The sequence below is a fragment of the Rattus norvegicus genome, chromosome 19, assembly GCF_036323735.1.
Source record: "Rattus norvegicus strain BN/NHsdMcwi chromosome 19, GRCr8, whole genome shotgun sequence".
Classification (NCBI taxonomy): domain Eukaryota; kingdom Metazoa; phylum Chordata; class Mammalia; order Rodentia; family Muridae; genus Rattus; species Rattus norvegicus.
This window is the reverse complement of record NC_086037.1, coordinates 66,395,709-66,418,435: the sequence shown is the minus strand read 5'-3', so window position 1 is coordinate 66,418,435 and position 22,727 is coordinate 66,395,709. Positions and strand designations below refer to the sequence as shown.

Genomic DNA, 22,727 nt, shown 5'->3' with positions numbered 1-22,727 from the left:
CCTGCCTCTCACCGGGACCTAACCTTGACCATGAGCTGCACTCTAGTGGAGGCGGCCTGGTCCCCTGCAGGAATGTGGGGCTTGGTGGAGAAGCTGAGGCCCTGGGCATGCAGAGGGAATTCCAGTGCGCTCTCCTGTCAGCCTGGTTTTGGAAGGCAGCTGGTTACTTTGGCCTGCGCCCAGTTCTGACTCTCCGCATTGCCCTCTACTCCCAACTTTCCTCTCTCTTTTGGAATCAAAAAAAAAAAAAATCCCTAATCAGAGAGAGGCCTAAGTCATGGCTGATTGAGGCTGAGGACGTGGCTCTGTTTGCCGGTTCTAACAGGCTCCGTCTGAGCCTAGGGTCCCTGCCTCCGGTGTCTCGAGTACACAGCTGGTACCAGCATCATCTTCCTTTTCCCTTACAGGTTAATTGGAGGTAAAGCTGACTGATTTTTTTTACATATGGTTCCTTGTGTGGTGACCCAGGTCAAGCTGGAGATCTCTGCCTCCCAGGGACTTCCGTTCACCTCTCTCTTGTTCAGTGACCTTTCCCACAGTAGGCAGCTGTGCCTTGGGTCACCGTGTGGTCCTCTCTTGTTGTCCTAGTTAGGGTGACTATTGTGACAAAACACGATGACCAAAAAGCAAGTTGGGAAGAAAGGGGTTTGTTTGACTTATGCTTCCAACATTGCTGTTTATCATCAAAGGGAGCCAGGATTGGAACTCACACAGGGCTGGAACCTGGAGGCAGGAGCTGATGCAGAGGCCATGGAGGGGTGCTGCTTACTGACTTGCTCCCCATGGCTTGCTCAGCCTGCTTTCTTATAGAACTCCAGCCCAGGGATGGCTCCACCCACAGTGGGCGGGGCCTTCTCCCATCCATCACTAATTAGGAAAATGCCCTACAGGCTTGTGCACAGCCGGATGTTATGGGGGCATTTTCCCAATTGAGGCTCCCTCCTCTCCGATGACTCTAGCTTGTGTCAAGTCGACGGAATTAGCCAGCACCCCTGTTGTCTGTCTCTTTGAGTCATCTTTCCTCGTTTAATTTTAAAATGCAAAATTATTTAGCCTTTCAGAACTTTCTGTCTATAAAAGGTACTTGGATGACATCATCCCATGATCTGCTTATCCCCTCCTCTTGGGAGGGTCTCCCCCACTTTCATGTCTCTTTTTCTCTTTCATAGCCATCATATTTAATTTGAGGGGGTTTGTGTGTGTGTGTGTGTGTGTGGGGGTGCTGCATGAATGGGTGGAGCTTACTTGAGCAAGAGAAACTTATCAGTGGCCACACCCCCTCCTTCAGCAGCCACTGACTGCCTAGAGATTCCCAGGAAGGGGCGGGGCCTCACAAGTTCTTCCTTCATCTATGATGGAATGTTGATTGGCAGGTCCAGTCTTATGCAGGTATGCAGGTTGATGTCATTATGCAGATGAAGGCAGACAAGATAAAACGAGGCCTGTCATTGGACGAGAAAGAAGGGAGGCAGGAACGGAGGTTTTAGTAGGGAGGGAGAAGCAGGAGCCAGGAGAGGAGCTAGAACATGGCAGCAGATGTTAAGATTCTCTGCACATAGGTACAGGTTGTTAAGAGTATTTTTAAGGGATGGGTGTGTACAGGATTTGGTGCTGTCTAGATGGGCAAATTATATCTTATCAGTTGGATCAGAGGTTATTGTGCGGCGTGTTCTCATGTGGCGACTTAACTGAGTCCACAGTAAGAGAGCAGCAAGATAGGCGGTCTCTGTAGAAAACTGGCATGGCAGCGACCCGCCTTGGGAACTAGATGAGTAGAGAGATTGCTGCCAGGCTCAGAGAGTAGCCATTGGCAGTGTGAGATGGGACGGAGCTTATCAGGTGAGACGCTTTGCTGACTGAGATGAAAATGTCTCGCAGATGCCGTATGGCCCTGTGGTGCTGGCACTAGCGCAGGCTAAAAGGTCTTTCTATTTTTACCACAACACAGGTTAAGCCCAACTCCTGAGCGTGTGAAGGTCAAGGCCATGTCACATCCGGAAGACAGCATTCATGTCCCTCCCTCTTACATTCTTTCTGCATCTTCTCCAGTGACAGTCCCTAAGTCTTGAAGGGGTCAACAGAGAGTCCCATTGGGGGCCAAGCACTGAATAGCCAATGTTCTCACCAGTTCTGTGGACAGGTTTGTCTACTCTGGACAGACAGAAGTCCCCGTGGCCAAGACCGAGAGCAGCATTGACCTCTGGGTAGAAATGTAAGTGTTTGCAGGCGGTTTGATGATGGATCCATTTAGCGTAACAACACTACTAAGAAAGATCTCAGCTTTGGCCCACTGACTGTCCCAGCCTGGGGCTTCTGACCAAGTACTTGTATCCTCCTGTAGAGTGACCTCAAGTCCAAGTAGAGGACCTGAAAGGTCCAGGTGGGAGTGGGAAAAGGGTTCACAAAGGTAAAGAGGTATGAAAAGGCTCTATGGAAACTTATCATTCTGTAAGCTAATTAAAAAAATATGATTTAAGAGTTTGAAAGGAGGCATTCCACACAGGTAGATAGTGTTGCTCCTAGAAGCCATAGCTCATGCTGATTAGAGAGCCCCAAACAACGTGTGTCGTCTCTGACCTTGGTTGTCTACCAGAACGGAGCATTAAGATCTGACTGCTAGAAACGCCATACACTTTGATGGACATAGAGAAATCAAGCCAGAACTGATCTGGAAACTTCTTTCCTATGGCTGGTTTTCACAGTGCCAGAAGATGCAGGTCACTAGAGGATAAAACCGGTTTCATCCAGCTGTGAACCCTACAAGCTACCATTATTTATGGATGTGCTACCAGCAAGATGTGCCCATTGATCCTCCAGTGCCGTGGCTGCTGTGGGGGCCTTCTGCTTGTCACAGTGTCTGAACTTACAGATTGGATTCTGCTCTTTCTTGTTGCTGTGTGAGTTCCCTTCTGGGGACACAGCTCAGCCAGCATGCATTGCCCCCTTGTTGAGGCATGTCCGGATTGTTTTATGATTTGAATTTGGCGTGAAGCGTCTGCAGCTTGCTTAGATCACGGCGTGCAGCTGCCTTGCTCTTTGCACAGTATGCGAATGGGCCCCCCAAGGTGGCCATAGCTGTAACATTCCCACTTCATGAGGAATTAGAGGCCCGCAAACTGTTCTGCTAAGAAACCTCATCTTAAGTCCCAGAGCTAGGAGTAGGGTTGGGGCTCAAACCAAAGCTACTGACTCAGATCCAAGAGCTTGGTGCCTAACAGGAAGTGGCCCGTCCTGGCAGGAGCTGCAGATGTAGAAGCCCCTGGGTAGTAAGACATGAGAGGTTTGTCTGCAAAGGGGTCTCTCTTCTTCTCTTTCTTGGCAGACAGCATCCATCTTGTTTGCGAAGGGTTTCCACACTTGCCACCTGCTCTGTCTCCTGCTCCAGTTGTGCACTCGTGGCCACTGGGAGCTCTGACAGCCGTGCCAGTGCCCCATGGATACGCAGGGTGTCTCTGGGGGTTGTCAAGAAATCTGTAAACCTACAAGAGACAGCTCTAAGTGTTTAACACGGTGCTCACTGCTGCCATGAGTGGGGTGTGCGAACATCAGGAACCCCACTATGCCAAGCCAGGAGGTCCACGGGGCTGTGGGGCAGCCAGCCTGCTGACCAGAGCCAACTGACAGTCGAGCACAGGCCAGGGCAAGACAGCGTCTCCACCCACCCAGAGGTCTGAGGGCCCTCAAGCTCCCGGGAGGACGGAGATGACTAGGCAGAGCCCTAGCCGAGTCCCAGGGGTATCAGTCAGCTTTGGTGTTTCCTGGTGTCCAACTGAGGTCCCTTATCTGAGGCCCTGGGGCCGGATCTGTTTCACAATTTGGAACCTGTCAGACGTGAGAGCAGTAAATCTGGGTAGAAACAGCTTACGCTGTGTACTGTTAAAGTGCCCCGGGGCTGAGCCACTTCTGCCAGACACTACAGAGGATGTGCAACAATATGTAATTAGAAAGTTACTCCGAACAACTTCACTCTCCATTCAGAGCAAATCTCCTTATCAATAATATCTCTACCCATTTATTGTATTTGTACAAAACATGCATTTTGTTACCAGTAGACACTTTGACGTATTCTATGTGACAATCCACTTAATGTAACCATTACATTTATCATAGCATGATGTGTTGCTTGGGCATGGTGTCTGACACCTGTCATCTCAGCACCCAGGAAGCTGAGGCAGGGGGATCACTGTGAGTTTGAGGCAGTTTAGGCCTTGGAGACAGTTAAGATTCTGTCTCAAAAATTAATTTATATTTAAAAGAAAGGGGGAGGGAGAGGCTGGTAAGACGGCTGGGGGTTTAAGGGCATATATTGCTTTTGCACACACATACACACACACACACTAACATAAATATAAATAAAATAAACCATTTACAATGTCTTTTTAGTTAACATTTTTTAATCGTGTGCTGTATATGGAAATGTGTGTGTGTGTGTGTATGTGTGTGTGTGTGTGTGTGTGTGTGTGTGTGTGTGTATGTGTGCACCCGTGCCTGTGCACAGGCCAGAGGAAGACACCACTGCCCCACTTTGTCATTTTCTACATTATTCCCTTGAGACAGGCTCTCTCATTGAACCAGGGGTTAGGGTGGCTGTCAGCAGACCCCAGGAATTCCCACCCCTCCCCTAATATGTGGGTGCAGGATTTGAACTCAGGTCCTCCTGCTTGGCAGCAAACACTTTTGGTCATCTTTCCAGTCCCGTGTGTTCGTTTCTATATAGAACATCCAATACTAATCATAAAACTAACATTTCAGTGGTCGTTAGCTTACCTCTTCTAAAGAAGTTTGGAAGCACAACAGTGGGGAAGGCCTCCGTCTCGGAACTGGTTTCAGCAAGAACAGCCCACGGGTGATGACCCGAAATCCACACTTTTAGGCAGAAACATTGATGAATTAGAGAAGAAAATTAAGGACCAAACCTATAAGACAGTATAGACAGTCAGATCAGACTCATCTGCCTGATAGTGAACTGAACCCCCATGTTGGAAGGGATGGCATATGTTAGGGAGATTTTTCTGGGGCGTCTGAGTCTACTCACCTCAGCGTCTGAGGACCTCCCCAACACCCATCTAGGAGGGAGTTATCATGCCCGGTGTTCTGAGAGGGGGTCTCCTGTGGGTGTCCATGGCCAGTGTGGTTTCCTGGCATCAATGATGGAACGCCAGTGAGTGCCTCCTGAGCACAGAATGCCCTGGATGGTGCCCCGTGGCTCACGCTGTAACATTTCAGTCTGCGTCCCTGCTGCAAAGTCCATCCTGTACGCAGTGGGTTCTTAAGGGTCCTATGGGGGTAGCTGCTGAGCCAAGGGCATGGATACAGGATGTCGTCTTCAGGGCCATCAGAGAAAGTCAAGAAGGAGCAGGAAAGGAAATCGAAGAGGGGACCAGGACCTCATGGAGTGTGGGTGAGCAGGTGGTCCATGAGTAGCAGCCCACCATGTAGCACAATTGTGTGCTATCCAGGGCTTTGGATGCTCCTATGGTCCTCCGCCCCACCCTGCTCTTCACTGGGGACTGACTATATATTCATGTCTCTCGTTGCTGTGACAGAATATGGAAAAGGGCGGCTTAGGAAGGAAGGCTTTGTTTTGGCTCACAGTTGGAGGGTGAAGTCCACCATGGTGGCGGGAGCTGGAGGCAAGCTGGCCCCACTGCACCACAGCTAGGAAGGAGAGAGAAAGACGAGAGCTGGTGTTTAGCTTGCACTCTTATGAGTTCAGAACCCCAGCCTCTGACACGGTGTCGTTCACATTCAAGGTGGGAGAGTGTCGTGGTGGACTGGGAAGAGCTGAAGGTGGGTTCTTCAGGGGAAGTTGGTCGGGTTTGAGGGAGGCACCGGCAATGGTCACTGAACGTTAGGGGTTAACTTGCTGTGGAGGACAAGATGGTATAGTGCAGAACCCACGGACCCGTCTTCACTTTGACTCCTAGGCAAGGAGGCATGGGGTGTGCCCGTGATGCAGGCTGTGTAAACCTAGCTCTCCCAGCCCTAGCGCATGCCTTCCAACGCTGTGTGCGACCCTGTGATCTTCAGTGTCTCGGCTGTTTATCTCAGTGGACTCTGGGTAACTGTTGGAGCCTCTGTCTTTGGCCAGCAAAGATGTTTCTTTTGTCTTGTAACATGCCTGTGGTGAGTTCTCTGGGTTGGACCCATCCGTCACTGTACCAAGTTGGAGCAGTGAGCTCCAGATACCCCTCTTGTCTTTACTCCCCAGTGCAGGGACCAGACCATGTGTCGCCATGCCCAGCAGTTTTTGGGGGGATCGAGGCCAGGCTCTCACGCACACATGAACTTGAGGTACTGGTATGAATATTTTCATGTCTTGTGGAGGGGCGCTCCATTGCACATAGGAGGAGTAAAATAGCTGAAATATGTCACTGAGTCGCGGGTCCTCAGTACTGTGACTTCCGTAAAGGATAACCTGCGTTGTGGGGGTCTTTTGAAGAGGCCTGGGTTTATGGGCCTCCGATGGCTGGGTGAGGTTTCCACCTCCCCCCTCCGCCCCCCGCCCCTGCTCCTGCCCCCACCCCGCCCCCTGGAAAATGGGACCTTTTTGGGTGGAAATACCTTTTGAAAGCTTTGCTTCGTTTTTTAGATATAGAAGTGGAAAGTGGTTAGATTTCATCGGAGAAGCGTGGCTTTGAGCTACTGGACTCTCAGACACAGTGTCTCTGTTTATAAAATAAACAGTACCAAGATGAAGGGGAGAATGAATTTTAATAGATCGCTGGCTGGACGGGCAAGCAGCGCCCTTTGGGTCTCATTACTATGTAGAAAGAGGAAACTTAAAGCCACTATCTTGGGAAAACAGGGGCGGTTCCTAGGTGGCCGCCCTCCCAAGATGATCCCGCAGCAGCTTTGAAAAACATTCATTTCTTCCTTTGGAGACAGGGTCTCGTCTGTAGCCCAAGCTGACCTCAGACTGATGATCCTCTTGCCTCGGCCTCCTGAGTGCTGGGGTGGTGGCCGGTGTGCCTAGCTTCATGGCCACTGCTTTTTTAGGTTGTAGCAGGAGGATGTGATTTCTGTAATACAGAGGAAGGCAGCTCAGAGGGGCAACGCGGTCCTTTCGGGACTACAGACTTGCTCTTCAGTGACCTTGTCCTCATCTTGAAAGAGAAAAAAGGAAAAGAATAACAAAAAAAAGGCACATCCGGATCAAACCCTAGAGGGAAGCTCCACTCCTCCTCCCTCTCTCCTCATCTCTCTTGCTGTCCTTTTGTTCTTGTCCTATCCCGTTTTCGGGTACCTTCTTGGGACCCTGAGCCTCAGTTTCCTCTTCTTGAAAATCTGTTTTCTTCTCTATGACTCTATGACTCAAGGCCTTGGTAGATACTCCAGGGAAGGAAGTACCCGCTATAGCTCACAGTTTTAAGAGGACCAGTTGGTCCTGGGGTGGCAGTGGGTGGCTGAGACCCCTCCCACCTTCAAAGACCCCCCCAGCGAGAATAGGACAGGAAGTGGGCGTGGCTATGCCTCAAGGCCTGCCCCCAGCAACCCAGTTCCTCTAGCTCTAGCAAAGCTCTGCCTCTTAAAGGTTCCGCACCTCCAAGACAGTGCCCCCTGCTGGTGACGAAGCATTTCTTATTGTGAGCCTGTGAGGACTTTTCGCATCAGGATGGGATGACAATGGCGAACCGCATGTTGAGTGGGAATTAAAACAAACCCTCCTCTCCCAAGTAGCATTTCTTTCAGGGCATTTAATTGCAACAGAGATGAAATTAGGACACTCGCCATTTTAACAAGCAACCTGGTCTGAAAAACAGGCATGACAGTGAATGGCAGAATAGATCTGTTTCTTAGCCTGTCATGCCACTTCTCCCTCCAGCATGGTTTGCTGCTTTCTTTCTTCATGGAAGAGGATGTTGCTCTGTTGCCCTGTCTGGCCCAGTACTCTATGTAGCTCAGGCTAACCTCAAACTCTTGATGAGGGCTGGGACCACAGCTCAGTGCTGCGCACAGCTTTTGTTCCCTTTTAGAATGTGCATCGTCTGCTTCTCGCTTTTTTTTTAAGTGAAAACACTCTGATTCAGCAGCTTCTGCACTGAAGGCTGGGATTGACAGTATTGGAGGCACCCAGAGCTGAGCTTCTTGAGGGACAAAAAAAATCACAAGTTGGAGAGAAAAACAAGTCATTGGTGACTGGGCAGGGTGGGGACAGTTCCTGCTGGCTGGCTACCAAGCATTGAATGCCTGTTGCTCGGTGATTTCCAGGGAGCTGGGGTTGCATTTTAATTAATTTGCCTTGAAATTAGCATGCCCTGTTTTCCCTTGATCCAGGCCCAAGTTTTCAGGCATATCTTGTTGCAAGGAAATACTTCCATAAACCTGGGAAACGTGGCACAGGAGGCAGGAGTGGAGAGAGGGGGAGAGACTCAAGGAGACACTTTACTTTTTATGTCCTTGTGCATCTTCAAAATGCATTTACAGGTGACATAGTCTTGACTGACAGCCAGCAAAGGTGGGGCACCCTCTGAGTATGAGTATGAGTCTGTTTTGCTACTTTATATAGGCATGGGAGACAAGATGGCTCAGTGGGTAAAGTGCTAAGCTTACAAGTGTAAGAACCAGAGATGGGGTGTGGGAGTAGGGGGGCAGGAGGTGGAGGGGTAGGTGGGTGGAAGGGGGATGGAGGGAAATGGGGGACAGACAGGGACACAGGGGACTAGCCAGGCAGCATAACCTAAATGGAGAACTCCAGACCATGGAATCTACACACGCCTTCAACATGTACTGACCCCCTGCCCCATTTCCTAACAGGCCATTGGCTGATGATGACATCACTGCTGGGGAAGAGAGAGGTCCCATGAGTAACTCAGAGGGTGCACTTCCGATAGGACAGTGATGATGAGAAAGTCAGGCAAGACCTAGTGATCATGGAAATGCAGAGATGGGAGTCCAAGGCGTGATGTGTAATGGCCTAAGAAGAAAGCCACCAGGAAGACAGAGGAGGGCTTTGGGTGGAGGAACCGTGGTGCAGGCATGGCACTAGATGTGCTCCAGTTGATTGCCTGTTCACACACGGGTATGAGAAAGTGGATGATTGGCAGGCATTTCCCAGGTGGCCCAGGAACATGGCTCCCTCCTCCTCATGAGCTCAGATATAATGTTACAGGGTTTGTCTTAGTCTCCCTCCCCCACCTCCCCCCCCCCACTGCCTTGATAAGATATTCTGAAAACAAAGCAACAGTAACAACAACAGCCACTAGCCTAAGGGAGAAAAGAGTTTATTTGGTTTATAGTTCAAGTGTAAGATTTGTCAGGAGGGGTGGCCAAGGCAGCAGGGGCTTGAGGCAGATGGTCACATGGTGTCCCCAGTCAGCAAGCAGAGGACAATGAGTAAATAATGTTCAGCTACCCTTCCTCCGTTGTATACAGCCCAGGGTGCCAAGTCCACAATCAAAATGGATCTTCCTAGTCAATTAAAGCAATCAGGAGACTCCCTCCCAGGTGTGCTCAGAGGCTTGCCTCCCAGATGAATCTAGAGTTAATTATTTAATGCGTACGGGTGCTGTGTCTGCGTGTCTGTGTGCCGCGTGCATGCAGTTCCCAGGGAAGTCAGAAGAGGGCGCTGGATCCCCGGAACTGGAGGTATAGTGGTTGTGAGCCACAAGTGGGTGCTGGGAATTGAACCCTGGTCCTCTGGAAGAACAGCTGGTATTCTGAAACACCAAATCATCTCTCCAGCCTCCCTGTGATTCTAGAGTCTGTTCAGTTGACGACACTAACCACGAGGGACATAAAGAAATAAATCAATTGCAGTTTAATACGCAAAACTAAGAAGGAAATTCCACAATAACACCCCCAAAGTGTAAATCCCTTAGAAGAACAATTAGAGATTCAGGGGCCAGTGTGCCCTTCCCTATCCCCAAGATCCCAGTACTCTGGAGGCTGAGGCAGGAGGGTTGCAGTGAATTGGAGGCAAGTTTGAACTTTATGGTGAGTTCTGTGCCAGCCTGGGTTACAGAGTATGACCCTCTTTTAGGGGGCACAAAGGGGTGTGTTCTGAAAACAAACCTTTCTAAAGGCACCAGAGGGCATTCTCCTAGCATGCCTAGGCACTAGTAGCTCCTAGCACCACAACCAAAGGCCTCCTCCAGGTTTCAGGAAGGGGACAAAGATTTGATTTTATCCATTTATGTTTTGTTCAAAGCTAAAAGCAAAGCAGAAGAAGTGAAAGGCATAATTACCCAATGTGCATGCTTTACTTGAAATGACTTTTTTTTCATTCTGGGTTGGGCCCTGGAGGTGTGCACCACTGGGCCACGTCCCCCACCCCCCACCTTCCTTGGTTGCAGGAATCACAAGTTGGCCTGTCACACTCTACTCTGTCAGCAAAGACTTTGTTTTTAAAGATTTTTTTCCCCATAATTTTACCTAAATTGTAATTCCTCTTCAAATTAGTCCTTATCCCAATTGGAGGACTTGACATCGACCAGAGTCCCCACACTTACTGATGTCTCCTCTTTGCCCACGTTCACGATGGTTTGTTCTTGAATCCACTTGTCCACGAGGGTGACACAGAGCCACAGATTCTCCAGAGAGCATGGCTTCTTTGAAGCAAATTGTTTCTGTCACAGTTTGTTGAATGAATCATTTGAGACTTCAATCCAGGAGATTTTTTTTTGCTAGTTCTTTTAGGAGGAATGGAATCGAAACGTTCTGGCCTAAAGGGCCCCAGGGGCACACAGACCAGCCTTGGCAAGGCGGCCAGGGACACTCCACTTCCTCAGCCACGAAATGGGGGTGAGATGCAGTTCTTGGCTGAGGGGAGAGTCTGGAGGCAGCCAGAGCTGCGGTAACCCAATGCTCATCTGAACACAGCAAACACTGTGTAAGACTTCGGACATAATTGTGCAATTGTATGTACTGTGTTTATACAGTGCAGAGCTGTTCTTGTACAGCAGAGGCCCCGCCCCCAGTTATGACACTGTTTGTCTTGGTTGTCACTCCCCGAGGTCTTACTGCGTGTTAGTTATTCTTGAAAGCTCTTTTCTTGTGGTTATCTTTTTTTTCCTTCCCAACAGTGTGTGTGTAGTGTGTGAATATATGTGTAAGTGTGTGTATGTGTGAATGTGTATGAGTGTGTGAATATGTGTGTTTGTGTGTGTGTATATATGAATGTGTGAGTGAGTGTGTAAATGTGTGTATGTGTGAGTGTATATATGAGAGTGTGAATGTGTGCTGAGTATGTGTGAGTTTGAATGTGTGTTTGTGTATATATGAAGGTGTATGTGTGAGTGTGTGTATGAGTATGTGTAAGCATGTATATGTGTGTAAATGCGTGTATGAGTGTGTTTGTGAGTGTGAATATGTTGTGTGTGCATAGAGTGTGTATGTTTGAGTGTGTATATGTGTGAGTGTGTATATATGAATGTAGAGTGTGAGTGTGTAAATGTGTGTGAGTGTGAATATGTGTAAGTGTGAATGCGTGAGTGTGTGAGTGTGTGGGTGTGTGTGAGTGTGGGAATGTGTGTGAATGTGAATATATGAGTGTATATGAGTATGTGTGTGTTCCTATGGGCGCGGTTGTACACCTGTGTGTTATGCTTCTTCCTCCATCACTCTCCAACTTACTCTTTGAGACAGCATCTCTCCCTGAACCTGGAGCTCATAGAGTCTGCTAGATGGACTGGTCAGTGAGCTCCAGGCATCCTCCTGCTTCTGTCTCCCCAACCCTGGAATTACAGGTGTACAGATAGGCTTGGGTTTTTATTTAAGATGTGATGGTGATGGTGGTTATGGTGGTGGTGGTGGTGATGATGATGATGGTGATGATGGTGGTGGTGGTTGTGTGGTGGTGGTGGTGGTGATGGTGGTGATGGTGGTGGTGATAGTGATAGTGGTGGTGGTGGTGATGGTGGTGGTGGTGGTGATAGTGATAGTGGTGGTGGTGGTGATGGTGGTGATGATGATGGTGATAATGGTGGTGGTGGTGGTGATAATGGTGGTGGTGATGGTGGTGGTGATGGTGATGATGATAATGGAGGTGGTGGTGGTGGTGGTGATAATGGTGGTGGTGGTGATGATGGTGGTGGTGGTGGTGGTGGTGATAATGGTGGTGGTGGTGGTGGTGGTGATGATGGTGATAATGGTGGTGGTGGTGGTATGTGTGTACTGGGGATGGAACCTGAGTCTCATGTATGTTTGGTAAACATGCTATTATACCTTCTGCTCTTGCTTCCCCGAAGCCTGTAGGGGAGAGACTGATTTCATGTCACCCAGACATGCAGCTGTTTGGGTGGGTGTGGCCAGGCCAGCAGAGGCTACAAGCAGCTCTGTGAAGGGGAGGGGACTTTAGGTTGGACCTAGCAGCCTGGCAGGCTCTGCCTGGGAGGAAGGAAATGTCTGGAGCCACTGTCCAGGCCCTCACTGGTGGGGTAACCCTGCAGCATGGGACGAGGGAGGGACTCACACCATGGCTTTGCACTGGGGTGCTTGCGAGCTGCCAGGCTGCTTCCTTTGGGTGTATTTGGGGCCAAGTCCCCACCAGCATCATCATAATGTTCTCCCCAGACTCTGTGTGGAGGTCACAAAGAGGGGATGGGTCTCTGGGATTTCTTTCATTTTTAAATGCTGATATTATGTGGGGTGGAGGGGCCTTCCCCAGACTCCTGTAGTCTGAAGTCTGCTTAATGGGTTGGTTTTCTAGCCACACGGCCTTGGATTCCAGCCCCCTAGCATCTTTGTAGTTATCCTGGTCACTCACAGACCAGAGTACACACTGGGCCATTTCCTCCTGGTCATCGGAAGTGGACCGTAGGAACTGGGGTTAGAACCCAGGCCTCCGACCCTCTGAAATCCAGATACCCTATAGAATCTCATCCCTACCCACAAGCCATGGTCTCTTTTAGCAGGCCCTGGTGTGCCTTCTCCCTCTCTCTCCCCAGCTCCCAGCCTGCCCTCCTGTCCCTGCTCTGGGACCTCAGGGGCCTTTCCTTAGCTTATCTCTCATCCCCTCCTGGCCACTGGCTGACAGGCTCTTGGTTCTTCCCTCAAACAACCCTCTGATGGTTCTGCTACAAATTACCTGTCCTTATAGGAGCTCAAAGGTCTTCAGTGTGCCGTAGCCTGTGTAGACCCTGACAAATACTTAAGAACAGGGTTATCCACGGGCCTAAGGTTGTGATACATTGTAACTGACTCCCCCCTGTAGTTTTACTTAGGTGGGGCTTCAGCACCCTAGCAGGGCAGTATGAGCAATGATCTGTTCACAAATGTGTGGAGATGGGAATTTTGAGATGATGCCTTGGCTGACTTCTGGTTCTAACAATGCCTGGGGTGTTGGGTGGAGAGACTGGCCAGCTCTCCACTCTTTTCCTTCCCAACCCCAGGAAAGAGGGCCAGGGGAGTCTGTGGATTCAGTGATGGACAGGGGATCCTGTGTCTGGTCTGTGCTGACTTCCTTGTAGCTGAGTTCTGCCAGCCGATAAGGGTCAGAGCAAGGCCACGCCCAAGGTCAGATGCCTGTGGGGAAGTGGTCCTTGCACATGTACTCTTACTTCAGAGCCAGGACTTGGCTGCTTCTGGCTGGCTTGGCATAGCCATGGTGGGCCTGTGAGATTGGCCATTGATGAACTACGCAGACCTCCGCTACCCCTGAAATGGCCTCGATTCCGTCCTAGATCAGGACTGGCCCTGGGGCAATTGGAACTGATGGTATGGGGCAGCTCTGAAAGTGGGCCATAATCTTGTTGGCAGGGTCCAGCTGGGCTCTAGGGCTCTAGCCAAGTCGGCTGGTTGGAGTGTGGCTTGGATCTGGAATCCTCTTGGTGTTGTCTCCGGGTCCAGAGAAGGACTGGGTGAGATCTTCAAGTGCCCAGAAGCCAGTGTGTGGGCACCAGAAGCAGGAGAGCTTGGACCAAGCCTTGATTTCTTTTGGCTGCAATGGACCCAAGAACTGAGTCAAACAGAGTAAACACTGGGGTGCATTTGACTACAATGAAAGGAACCTGAAATGTCCTTAAGGAGTGTTCCAGCAAAACCAGAACATAGACTTGTCAGGCACAGCTCTGGACAAAGTCCCTACCACCTGGATTTCTAGCTGTCACTCCCTCCCGGTGCCGTGGCCAAGTACCTCCCATTGTAACACAGGAAAAAAGCCACCTTTGGTGACTGGCAGGGCATCTGTTGCCAGTGGGTAATTATGAAAACATGATTTCACCCTCGCTGTCTTTCTGAGGCCAGGGGAGCTAATGGAAATAAACCCAAGGAGAGAGAGAGTGAGACTGCGTGAGGTGCACAGAAAGGACAGAGCACACAACTTGCATCCAGGTTGGAGCCAGGAGCCCCGTGTCTTCCTGGAGCTCTGGAGGATCCCTCATGCCTCGGCCCAGCCCTGGGGAATCTGTTTCCACACTCTCTATTCCTAAAGCCCGACTACAGGGCTCAGTCAGTAAAGGGCTTGCTGTGAAGCCTTAGGGACCTGAGTTCAATCCCCAGCACCCATGTTAAGAGTTAGGGGTGGTTGTGCCAGCCTGTTATGCTGGGGGAAGGGAGTAAGGAGCCTGGGTCACCAAGTATAGACAAACAGACGAGTACCAGGTCCCAGTGAGACACTGAACTGGCTTGGTTTGTGGGTCAACCTGACACAAGCTAGGCCATCAGAGAGGAAGGAGCCGTAGATGAGGAAATGCATCCAGCTGTAGGACAGTTCCTTAATTAGTGGTCAGTGTGGGGGGGTGCCCATGGTGGGCAGTGCCTCCCTAGGCTGGTAGTCCTTGGTTCCATAAGATAGCAGACTAGGCAAGCCAGTAAACAGCACCCTCCAGGGTCTTACCCTCCAGGGTCTGAGTTCCTGTCCTGACTTCCTTTAACAATGAATAGCAGTGTGGACAAGTGAGCCAAATAAATCCTGTCCTCCACAGCCTGCTCTTTGGTCATGGTGTTTTAATGGCACACACCCATGTACACACACACACCCATGTACACACACACCCATGTACACTCACACCCACGCACAGAGCCATGTACACACACACCCATGTACCCACACATGTACACACATGTACACACACACCCATGTACACACCCATGTACACACCCATGTACACACCCATGTACACACACACACACACACACACACACACACCTGACTGCTTCCTCCCCGCCTTTGAAATAAGAGCTGATTTGATGCCATCAGATTGGATGTTCCCAACCTGTGCTCCTGAATTGATACCTCAGATTGGATGTTTCTAGCCTGTGCTCCTGAGGTAATGCCATCAGATTGGATGTTTCTAGCCTGTGCTCCTGAGTTAATGCCATCAGATTGGATGTTTCTACCCTGTACTCCTGAGCTGATACCATCAGATTGGATGTCCCCAGCCTGTGCTCCTGAATTGATGCCATCAGATTGATATCCTCAGCCTGTGTTCCTGATGACATCCTAGCTGGCTGCATCATTGTCCCACATATGCTCATACTCTACCTCCCTGTCCCTTAACTGGCACCTGCATACCATCCATTAACTCTGGTCTCGGTCTCCCGCTCTGCTCTGAGTAAAGGACAGAGGCAGAAGGGACAGCAGAGTTTCAGGAAGAGGCTCAGAGTCACTGTGCCTCCCCAACATCCCAACATTGAGAAGAGCTGACATCCAGGACAACAGGACTAGATTCCAAAACAACCCTGCCGAGCCACGCCAAGCCATGCCAAGCCATGCCGAGCCATGCCACAGACCCTTCACCGAGAAATAAATGTCTGTTGGTGCCACAGGTTTCACCTACAGGGTTTATTATTCTGATCATCCCCGCAAAGGGGCAAATGGAAACAGGGACACGACCTCCCGGTGCCAGAGCTCCTTCGGTGACCTCCTGGTGGCTGTTGGGAACCATGGTGTCTCCTGTTTTCCACACCCTCATGACAACAGCTCTCTTGTCCTGTTAGACATGGAACCCCATTGGCTCCACTCAGGACAAAGACAGTAGGAAAGAGTCGAATGCATCCAGATGCATCCGGATGCATCCTAATGACAAAAGGTCACATGACCTTCCCGAATCTGAGCAGAGGCCACAGGGCAGACAACCTTTCTCCACTTTATAAAAAGAGAATGGGGCTGGGGATTTAGCTCAGTGGTAGAGCGCTTGCCTAGGAAGCACAAGGCCCTGGGTTCGGTCCCCAGCTCCGAAAAAAAAAAAAAAAAAAAGAACCAAAAAGAGAACACCTCCAATGAAGATTCGAGGATTCCTTAAAGCCCTGGGTCACTTCTACCACCCGGGGAAGAAGCAAGGTCCCCACGGGTGTGCAGGGCACATTAGCGGACATTCATGGACAGCTGAGTGTGGCGCAGGCATTGCTATGGCAGTCAGCTGCCACGAACTCCTTAGAGACTGGGCTCAAGGTTCTCACACTCATGCAAACTCCTTCCTATGTTGGGCACTCATGAGAATGGAGCACAGAAGGGGGACCACGGCAGGGTGTCCTGGCGAAGGGAAGTCACTGCCGAGAGAAAGTACAGGGCCCCGCTTGGATGTTCTCTCCTAAGGAGTAAAAGCTCAGGGGAAGGGACACCAGACTTGTAAACCCACTGTGGTATGGAGAGGAAAAGAAGCAAAGAACACTTTGCATAGAGTAGAGCATCCTACACCCAGACATGGTCAGAGGGCCCTACTTTATCTTCTGAACATGGTTGTTCATTGCTTTCAGTCAAAGACATGACAGGTCACTGGCGGTGGGGGTGGAGGACAAGAAAAGTCACAGAGCCAGGCTTTCCAGGTGTTGCTATTACCAGAACGGGAGTTTAAAGGAGTCCGGTGTTAAGGCTCAGTTAGAAATGCTGGGAAGCATCCACCATAGGGCGAATGAAGATGTGAGAGAATGCTCAAGTGTTAGTAGGGATGAGGATTGCCTTCAAGATCCGTGTTGAGAACAGATCCACCCGCCCCAATCCCCAGGGAGGGAACAATCAGGGCAACAGCAAATGGATGAGAGAGAGAGAGAGAGAGAGAGAGAGAGAGAGAGAGAGAGAGAGAGAGAGGGAGAGGGAGAGAGAGAGAGAGAGAGAGAGAGAGAGAGAGAGAGCGCGCCAAGGGGTGATAGTACAGTCTAACATTGGAGACACTGGGATCCCAGAAGAGAGGGAGGAAGCAGAGAAAGATGGATAGATAGATGATAGATAGATGACAGAGAGACAGACAGATACATGATAAATAAATATATGGATAGATAGAAGATAGATTGATTGATAGAATGATAGATGATAGACAAATAGACAGACAGACAGACAGATAGATAGATGATAGATAGATAGATAGATAGATAGATAGATAGATGAGGCAGAAAAATAGTTAATGAGCTAATGACCAAGACATAAAAATATGATGAGAGAGCAGCTGGGAAAACTCCAGCTCATGGCTAAAATGCGTGTGTGTAAATGTGAGGATCATAGCTCAGGAATCCACCAAAGGGTGGGATGGGCATGGCAGCTCACCTGTAGCCTCAGTGTGGGAGGTAGAGACCGGATTCCCCAGGACAAGCAGAAAAGCCAGACAACTGAAGTTGTCAAATTAGGGGTTCAGGGACAGATCCTGTTTCAAAATATGAAGTGGAGAGTGACTAAAGAAGACATCTACATATGCACATGCATACAGTGTGAACACACATACATGACCATGCACACAGTGTGAACACACACATGCACATGCACACTGTGTGAAAGCACATATGCACATGCACACAGTGTGAATACACGTACATATACAACACACATACATACACACATACACATATACATGCACACACATACACACACATACACACAAATACGCAACACCACATACACATACACACATGCAAATGCACACCACATATATACACAAATTTACACACATATCTACACATACCACATACAGACACATACACACCTCACATACACGTGCTTACATGCATATACACACCACATACATACACACACCACATACACACATATGCACAGACACACATATACACATAAGCACACACATATCACATACTCATGCATGCACATGCACACACATATATACACACAAACATACAAGCACACACACCACATGTACACATACATGCACACACACATATACATGCACACACATACACATAAGCACACACACCCACATACATATACACACACCACATACACACACATATATATACATACACATGCACACACATATATACACACAAACATACAAGCACACACACCACATGTACACATACATGTACATACACATATACATGCACACACATACACATAAGCACACACACCCACACACACCACATACACACACACATATATATACATACACATGCACACGCATATATACACACATACAGACATACACACACACATATATACATATACACCCCCCACACCACCCTAAGATATTAAATTAAAACTCTAAGAAGTAGAGCCTCTAAGATGAGTTAATCCTAAGGAGAATAAACAGATTGCATACTGCATACAAACTAGTTAATGTGAAAACAGAAAATAAAGTAATAGATAAAATTCTTCAAGGCTGCCAGGTAAGAATTCGGTACCTGAAGGGGCAAGGACAGAAGTGCAGAGGACTTCTCTCCAGGAACTATCTGAGCCCTGACACACCGCAGTGCTCTTTTCATGGTGTTGACAGAGAGAATTAAATCCTTTCAGCCGAGAACTCCATCCCCAGTGAAAAACACCTTTCAAAAAAGAAAGACAAATGTACTTCCCCTGGCAAGCGAAACCTCTCAAATTTGCTGCCATCTGGGCTTGCCCTGCTAGACAAATTGTGCTTCTTAAGGGAGAAGGGAATGAGAGGCAGACTCCTGGGCTCACGGAACAGAATGGAAAGGAAAGTGTTGAACGTGGTAAAAATGGAGATAACCAGGGTTTGTTTTTCTAATGTTTAACTTCTCGAAAAATACGTGACAGCCTAAAGCAAAGCTGTTTACAATGTGCGCGGTGTTTACACCACGTGTAAGAGTAAAATATACAGCACAACGAGAGCCAGGGTCCCTCCAGGGATGAATTGGGAATGAGTGTGAGAATACAGCCTGCTCTGTAACTCTGTCACGACACTCAAACCCAGACCACGATCAAATCAAGATGTGGACTGCCACCCGCGGCGGAACCACTGGCTTTGTGAAGGACATGTAAACACAACCATTTCTCCCACATTAAGAGGAACCAAACACATGTCCAGATGCCCAGGCGTCACCTGACAGCGCCTGCCGCCTATGAAGTGGGATCTCTCAGAGGCGTTGGCATCCACCTTTGCTATCCTCCTCCCCCCGATCCTTTACCCACATCTGTCACTTGGTGACAGTGTTTGTCACCAGAAACTGGGTATCCATATAAATCTGGACACATCTTGGGCTCAACTGCATACTTTCAGGGCCTTTGCCGTGGCCTGTAGCTGTCATTCCAACGCCGTGGCTCTCCTAACTGAATCCTCAGCCCCCATGAGCTCAGCTGTAGTGACTTTAGGCATCCTATAGGAGCTGTGTCTCTTGTGAGGCACCAGGAGACAGCTGAGAGAAGCCGTACTCCCCAAATCTACCTGGTCACAGGACTTTTACATTTTCTAATTTTATTTTTAAAATGCATATATGTGCGTCTATGTATGTGAGCGCAGTACCTGGATGGGCCAGCAGGGGACGCTGCGTCTCCTGGCGGTGGAATTACAGGTGGTTATGGACTGAGGTCCTTGGTGAGAGCAGTGAGTATTCTTAACCACTAAGCCATCTCTGGAGCCCCACAGAACTTTTTGTGAAGGTCGGGTGAGATGCAATGTTTTTTAGATCGTTTGCCTTGGGGAGAGAAAATTTGGCTTTGGAATTGCTGATTACGTGGCTTATTTTTTCTTCTGCAAATGTATACTTGGCTTTCATATCTAGTTCTGTGTGCATGTACATAAGTGTTTGTGTGTATGTGAGTATGTGTGCATGCATGCACGTGTCAGCATGTACACATATGCATGTATGTGTATGTATGTGCACTTGCTCGTGCATGTGTGTGTACATTCTTATGTCGCAGCCACATTGTGGTGGCCAGGAGGCTGCAGTGCCACTCGGCCAGCCACAGAAGTCTAGGTCTTGTGAGACTGTAGGCTCTGAGCCATGCTGGGTCATGACACCTGAGGTTGGGACCTGATGGGTAAACTTGTCGACTTGTCTGCTTGTGACCCCAAGCCACGGTGGACATCGGTGACTCAGTGGTCTCATCTGTAAACTGGGACACAGTTGACAATACCAGCAGCTGTTCACAGTTACAGCTAAGAGAGAGAGAGAGCGAGGGGGGTTGGGGATTTAGCTCAGTGATAGAGCTCTTGCCTAGCAAGCGCAAGGCCCTGGGTTCGGTCCCCAGCTCCGAAAAAAAAAAAAAAAAGAAAAAGAGAGGGAGAGCGAGAGCGAGAGCGAGAGCGAGAGCGAGAGAGAGAGAGAGAGAGAGAGATTGAGATTACAGGTCCCAGAGTAGGCACCCTGAGAGCATTGATGCCAAGACACCATGTGACCCCACTATAGGGTGTCAGCTGCTGTAACTAACACACTTTCCTAACCAATAGGCCCTTTCCCCCTGTGACCTGTGTCCTGAGGTTCAACTTGCTCCTTCATTTGGTGGCAGATAGAAGGCTCAGGGAAACCCGTGTGGCTGCCTCAGAGACCTGTGGAACAAGATGAAGGGTACACAGACAAACCAGTCTTTGTTGGAGGCCTCATAGGGCAGCCAGGAGCCCAGTGTCAGCCATCAGGAGAACAGGGCTAAAGCCACTTTAGGATGGGGTCTGGTGTTTCCTACTGAAACTGGCAGGAAGTTGGGTGGCTCTGTTGGGTGACACATAAGGCTCAGAGCGGCTGGTATGTGTGGATGTTGCTAGTGATAAGCTCCTGGTCCCAATGCCTTGTGACAGGCTCATGAGGAATAGAATCCCCCCCAGTCATTTTGAAAAAGTGCAAATTTGACTCCAACATCCAACTCAGAGGAAGGTAATGCGAGAACAGCAAGTACTGGCAGAATACAGTCGCAGGAGGTGTTTACTAGGCTCCAGTGACCCAGAAGGACTCTGTTCCCCATCACTGGGGAGCGTCGAGTTGGGCACATACATTGCACGGGTGGTCACTACTGTCTGCAAGACACTCTGCCACATCTTGTGCTGGCATAGCTCACACTGGGGCTTGGCTGAAGCCACAGAGCGGCTTGCTGTTAAATGGCCTTGAAGACGAGGCATTGTCTACAGCTGTGTTGACATGCTCCGGAAGGTGGGAGACGGGGAAGCCAGACCAGCAGAGCTCAGCAAGCAAGAGAATCTGAGGCAGCAACAAACAACCTGACCAGATCCTAGAGAGGGTGGAGGACACACTCCTATGGAGAGACGGTCCCCGGGCACAGCCTGGAAAGGTCCCTAACTGCCAATCACATGAATCTGAATGGCAGTGTTGGGGAGAAAGGGCTGCTCAGGTAAATGCCACATCGGTTGGCCCCTTGCTCTTCGAACACTGCTGGCCCTGGCATTGTGTTCCTGGCCACTTAGAGCCTTCTGGGGTCATAATGCTTCTCCTGGACCTTTCTTGCACAGGGTGGCAAAAGGGTTGGCGGTTTTTGGCTTAGTTATCTCAGAAGTCAAATCCACACCTGGGCGGAGTGAGAAGTTTCTAGTTCACAGCAATTAGGATTGGTATCTGCATCAGCGACAGAGTCACTTCCTGAACCACAGCTTGCATTTGTAAACTTTCTGTGGAATATAGCAGCTCTCTCCTGTGGTACTATCACTCAGGAGGCAGAGACAGGAGGATTTCTGAGAGTACCAGGCCAGGCTGTGCTATCTAGAGAGTGAGACCACGTCCCAAAACAAAATTACCTTTTACGCCGTCATTGATGATTGATTGATTGATTTTATGCGTGGGGTTGCTTTTCTTTGTCGTGGTTAGTTTTGTGCTGTGCCTCTACTAGGGATCCTGACCGAGGACAGAAAGACTTGACCTGCGTGAGCCCCTCCATCTTGGAGCTGGCTGCTGTCTTTCATTATAGTGCAAGCAACTCGAGGAGAGCGGTAACAAGAACAGTCCTGTGTTTTCCGCCCGGCACCGGCCCCACTCTAGCTTCCGGTGTTCACTAGAACCACATCGTTCTTTAGCGCTGGGGATGATACACAAGGGGCCTGATGCATCCCTGGTTCTCTGTGTCAAGATGCAACAGCCACACCCCTGTCATGAATGATTGGCTGAGGCTAAACCAATCACAGGCTTTGGGGCATCTGGTTTCTGGCGCTATGGAGGACAGAGGAGTGTGGGGCCTTCTGGATGCTGGAGAGCCCTGGAAGCTACGCGCGTGTCTCCTCCATGGTGGGAAATCAACAACATGGAGAAGCCGAGACGCGGCAGTCATCTTCTGGTTTATATTTGTCTTCCCTAAATTCCTCTATGGCCAAAGTCGTTAAACATCGTGGACTGAAGAAGACTTAAAGGGGCCTCATCAAGCACAGGGCCCTCTTAGGTCCAGAGTGGGCTGGTTGTCTGCCTTTGTCGAAGCTCTGCGTTAGCTCATGGAATTATGCTCAACTCTGTTCCGTTAGCATTGTCCTGCCGGGGTCTGCCACAGTGCACAAGCTGCCTTCATGGGCACAGGCGATCTGCCCTGCTGAAGACAGTCCGTTCTTTACTCAGTCAATCCTGGGACCCCCTCCCCTCCCACTCCCTTCCCCTCTTCCTCCCTCTCCTCGCTCTCAGGCTGCTCAGGAACTACCCATTTAGATTCTTACTATAAATAAAGAACAGATATT

General features: G+C 49.5%; 2 long non-coding RNA genes across 3 annotated transcripts in view; one reads left to right on the top strand and one right to left on the bottom strand.

The window, feature by feature from the left end:
* The window catches only part of LOC108348955 (uncharacterized), a 35,962-nt gene extending 31,632 nt beyond the window's left edge, over positions 1–4,330 (top strand). Inside the window, exons 7-8 of the long non-coding RNA XR_005496890.2 lie at positions 1,949–2,212; positions 2,703–4,330. This is a non-coding gene — a long non-coding RNA (uncharacterized LOC108348955). The remainder of the gene's footprint in view (positions 1–1,948; positions 2,213–2,702) is intronic.
* A 4,873-nt stretch (positions 4,331–9,203) lies between these two features.
* On the bottom strand, positions 9,204–17,744 carry LOC120098556 (uncharacterized). Of its 2 annotated transcripts, XR_005496872.2 has the most exons (3): positions 17,423–17,744; positions 10,452–13,879; positions 9,204–9,721 (listed from the first exon to the last, which is right to left on the bottom strand). It is a non-coding gene; the product is annotated as an uncharacterized LOC120098556 (long non-coding RNA). The 2 variants fall into 2 exon arrangements; XR_010060502.1 differs by having other exon boundaries at positions 9,204–13,879.
* Between the last annotated feature and the right edge of the window lie 4,983 nt (positions 17,745–22,727).